The 4915-nt window shown below is 37.8% G+C and overlaps 1 long non-coding RNA gene across 2 annotated transcripts; it reads right to left on the bottom strand.

Moving 5' to 3' along the window:
* Positions 1-247: 247 nt before the first annotated feature.
* On the bottom strand, positions 248-1642 carry LOC118558150. Of its 2 annotated transcripts, none has more exons than XR_004928174.1 (2): positions 1286-1642; positions 248-1018 (listed from the first exon to the last, which is right to left on the bottom strand). It is a non-coding gene; the product is annotated as an uncharacterized LOC118558150 (long non-coding RNA). The 2 variants fall into 2 exon arrangements; XR_004928175.1 differs by having other exon boundaries at positions 1310-1642.
* Between the last annotated feature and the right edge of the window lie 3273 nt (positions 1643-4915).

Raw genomic sequence — 4915 nt, 5'->3', positions numbered from 1 at the left:
TTCGGTTGGTCGGAGTCTTTAGGGCGCGGCCCTGTTAATGTAAGCGCTTGAAAAAAAAAAGAAAAAGGCAGTTCTCGGATCATTCCATGCGTGGAACTCCGATGAAAATGTGGCCTTAACAGAGTTGACTGCAGTCTGTTTTTGGTTGAGTACTCCAGGTTTAGGCAAACGAGGTTAAAGCCTCCTATCAAATTTGAAGCAAAGAGGCCTTGCTGGTGCACGTGAAGTATAAATGTTTATTTTTAACTTTTTTTTTTTTTTTTTGCTCTGGGTCCCATAAAAAACCTGATTTAAATTTTCTGTGCGCACAGTTAAAATCCAGGAACATTGAACATTTGGACCTTTAAGAAAAACAATAAGTCTCCCGGGAGAGTGAGAGTGAAAGGAAAACGTGAGAATGTGGGAATGTTGAAAGGTGATGATTAAGAATGTGTGATTGTTGTTGACGTCTACGTGTGATTATAAAGGATGAGAGCTTTATTGGATGACTAAAACGCATGGATGAATGAAACTGCATGGTTGCTTTTGTTTTGTTTTTGTTTGTTTTTTTGTATTCAAGTCCCACTGTTAGAGGTAAAGTTGTCTAGGTTGATGAGCTAAAAAGTGCTTGGAAACTTTTATTGTTGTAAGGAAATCTTGGTGGACCAAGGTGTGTATACTTTTTGAAGCTGTTATGTTGTTAAGATGTGGGTGCAGGTATTTAAACTTTGTATTTGTAAGACTGTTTTGTTTGGGGAAGGAGACGGCTCCGTCTGCCTTTTTTGCCTGTCAGTGGGGCAGAACCACTGGCAGGCTGAGTTATTTTTAGCCTGTTAGTTAAAGACTGCCAAGTAGCTCTCTCCCCCGCCCGAAGGAAAATCTTGCACACACACACTAAGTTCTCCTCAGGCAGAGGAACCACACATACAGCTCTACGTAGGCAAGGAGAGCCACACACACAACACTTTTCACTCCCTCCTCCCGGAGCGTTGCCCCTCCTCTCCCTCTCTCCCCCGTCCGAGGAGAGACAAAAGGACCTCTGAAAAAACAAAAAGTAAAAAGATTTTAGTCTCGCTTTCGCGAGAGAAATTAACCCCGTATTGCATCTCAATTTTTTTTGTTTTTGTTTTTCTTAATGTGGATTAACGAAATGTGGACGATTTGTTAATCTGCGGAAACACACTAAATGACTGTCATCAGGACTCAATCAAAGTTCTGCAAAGATTAGCAGAGGGAGGACACAAGGTCTCCAAACAAAACTACAGTACTGTCAACCACAGGTAGATTACCTAGGAAAGACAAATACCTCAAGGAAGAGTTAGCATTTCACCTTCTCAACTGGAAGGTTTTAGCAAAGCTCCAAGTCCACGGACAGTCAGCGAAATGATGACATTGTTGGGAATGACAGGTTTCAATGCAGACTGGATTGAAAACTATGCAGGAAAACAGCATCGTTTAGAGAACTCCTAAAAGAAGCAGGAAACCAGTTGTTTAAAGCAGTGTTAAAATGGACAACTGAAGCTAAAATAGCTTTTGAGACACTAAAACAGCACTACGATAAAGAATTTTACCTGTATGTAGCCAACAGAAAAACATGTACGCGTCAATGTACTAATGCAAGAAACCTCACCCCCACCAACTTGTCAGTGAGAGCCTGCGTCTGCTCCGCTGTCCCCTGACCAAGAAGAAAAAAAAAAAAAAAACTTACAGGGTAGAGTTGAAATGTAACAGTATCTTACCAAAACCTTAACCCTTTGTTACCTCCTTGGCAACCCCTACCGTTTGCCAAATTAAACTCGCTCTGTCCAAAGAACATTAACCCATTAATAGCCCTACTGTCGTCGGTTCACTGGATCGATCATTGATTTTGAGGTTGAGTTGAAGCCTACTTAGTATGGATGTTTAATTGGACGTGTGATGTGATGAATGAGGTTATTTGAATATGTGAAATGCATGTGACAAGGTATTAACATTGCATGTTCGGCTTTAAGCATTAACAGCTGTTTCAATCGTAATGCAAAGTAAACTCGCTGTGTGAAAGCAGACACACACACACACACGCGCATGCTTTAAATAACTGCTGACAAGCAACTAGAAACGTAAAACTGTTTATAGCAATTAATAGAATAAATGCCGGCAAGATTATCTATAACATACAAAAGTTTGTGTTTGTCTAAGTGTTGTCTAAATGTTGTGTACGTCTAAGTGTTGTTTAGGGGTATTTTGTGTAAATGTTTAATCTATGTTGCGAAGGCGGTTTACTGACAGTTGTCTGACTTTTGTTTGTGCTATCGCAGTATGTTTTAATAATAATGTTGATAAGCATTATTAACGCAATGACATAATGGATCAACGAGAATTTATTAGTGTAAACAAAGGTCATAAGTTTTAGCTGTCCACAATGCCTGATGTCTCAGTATTCACAAAAGTCCGGACTGAAGTGAATATTGGCGAATTGCCTTAAGATTATGCATTGGATTGTACTAAATTCTTAGGAATACTGGGGTGTCAGTCAGGCTGGAACTCAATTGTGAGGTTTATTAAAAAGAATCATCATCCATAAGCCTTCGTCAGTATCAGGAGTATTAGTGGAGGAATCAAAAGAGGAAAACCATGAATGATGTTGTGTATTATGTGACAATGATGTCTTAAGATCTATGATCATTAGAATTTTGGTATACGTAAGGTAACATATTGAGTTAATGGTGTATTAAATGAAAGTGTGAATATTATTGAACTTTGCGGTTATGCAAAGACTTTGGAAGTGGTTGTGTCTCTCCACTCCTAAATACCAGGATTGACACAATGCCAGGAGCTGCAGAGCTCTGAGAGGAGAGCAGCAGAGAGGAGAGGAGAGCAGCAGAAGGGGGCTGAGACTCCCGACTGCACAACAGGGGCGACCCTAGAAAAAACAGGGCCCCAACATATTAGACGTCTATCGGATCACTATGAGTAAATAAAACACAAAAAGTAAAGCATATGGGAGATCTGGATAATTAACAATAACTTAAACGGCGAAACTGAAAAGGAGGCTTGTGATCAAAAGGAACTTCTAAATTAGTTCTCTTTTGGTTGGTTCACCATTGAGACTGATTATTAAAATACAAGTTTAATGTAAGCAACAGCTAAAAATAATAGCATTTACAGTGATTAATAAGGTCTAATTTAAATAGAATTAGAGTTGCCAAAGAATAGGTTGTGATAATTGTCATTCTTGTTAAAAACAATAAAATAAAATAACTTAAAGTGAAGATTAAGATGGTGAATTAATTATTTTGCCATTGGGAAACCTCTGTGACTTTGTGTGATAACATCCAAAATTATAAAATGACTTCAGAAAATTGTTTAATTTGGTACAGGGGAAGTAATGAATAAAATAGAACATAAGCAAAATTAAGGAATCAACTTATTAATCTCTAAATGGTGGATCTGATGAAAAGGGTTGCACATACTGAAATGGCACTGAAGGAGAAATGCCTAATGAGCAGCTGACTGGTGATGGTACAACCTGAGGTTTGTCAACAAGGAGAACCAGAACAAAATTTACATCGGCGGGAATCCTGCCCGGATTCCAGAGCGCTGGCTCAGCACCTGCTCAGACATGGAGCAGCGAAGGACGCTCAGGCTGTCAGGAAACACGGCTGAGCAAAGGAAGTGGCCTCCACATCCGTTGACAAAAATGGCCATGGAAGAGAGCTGCAGCACACTGATGTTTGTGAAAACCCAGCGACTGAAGGTCCACCACAAGAATTAGCACAATCCAATCGATTCGATTAATTCTGGAAGTAAAGTAAAACAAATATTGAGAATGGCAACTAGTTGCTATAATGTATTAAATTATATAAGTGGCTAAAATCAAATTGTCCAGTGTAATTATTAACAGAAAATTCCCAGTGATCAGATAAGTTAACATTTTGTTTTATACCTTTGAAGTTGAACTAGTAGAGTGTTGAATAATAAGACGATGGGTCCTCCCATGACAAAGTAATTAATTACCTCCGGCACTGTTAATTAGGAAACAGGCACTTTTAAGAAGAGGATAGCAGAATTTGAGGATTACAGAACAAATGAGGTATTCAACACTAGAGTGTCACATTATGATTGAATGACACGAGTAGATTGAGAAACCAATAACTTATGTATTTGAAAACAGATTTATGGCTTAATGACGTAAACACTAGAAAAAGATTAAAGTCATAAATTAAAATAATTTGGGTTGAAGAAATTTCAGAAATAGTTTTGAACCCTAAACTAAGTACTTTTGTTTATTTCCTTTAAACATTAGACAAAAAGGACATGTTATTTTTTTTTTATTCTTGAATAAAAAATATTTTTGAAGTGGATTGGGAATCTTTCTGCTAGTATCAGCAGATCACAAGCCTCTGCTCAGTTCAGTAAGTATTTTATTTTGGTAATTAAAACCTTGGGTAACAGTGAATCAATCAGTGACAGTAACCCGATTTTTGTTATAACTATAAAAATCCTAATGTAAAAAGATACATGGTGTATGTGTAAACGCTTCATTTGAAAATTGAGTTTGTTACCGGGTAAACAGACACAGCCACAATACAAAGAGTAATGACAGGACCAGGTTTTGATTGCATGCTTAGCATTAACAACTCAGTCCTGATTGAGAGCACTAACTATTCTGTCTTCAGTCCTGTTTTTTCAGAAGTTGAGATTCTGTCCGGTTCTGGCCAACCTTTTTTTGATGGAAGACACATTGAAAAGACGAGAAGAACAGCTGTACAGTGAGCATGGAGAGACGGTATGATAAATTATAAAGTGAAAATCAGACTGATGTCAACCTCTGATTTAAGAATAAATCTGAGCAGTCGGTTATATTTTTAGATTAGGATTGCAGTGCAGCATGGAGCAATGAATATTTGAAAAAAAAAGAAAAATTCTAAATTGCTGAACAAAAGAGAGAATAGAA

Source organism: Fundulus heteroclitus, unplaced genomic scaffold (assembly GCF_011125445.2).
Source record: "Fundulus heteroclitus isolate FHET01 unplaced genomic scaffold, MU-UCD_Fhet_4.1 scaffold_103, whole genome shotgun sequence".
In the NCBI taxonomy this organism is placed as follows: domain Eukaryota; kingdom Metazoa; phylum Chordata; class Actinopteri; order Cyprinodontiformes; family Fundulidae; genus Fundulus; species Fundulus heteroclitus.
The sequence above is the reverse complement of the archived record's forward strand: the minus strand, read 5'-3'. Positions and strand labels throughout refer to the sequence as shown.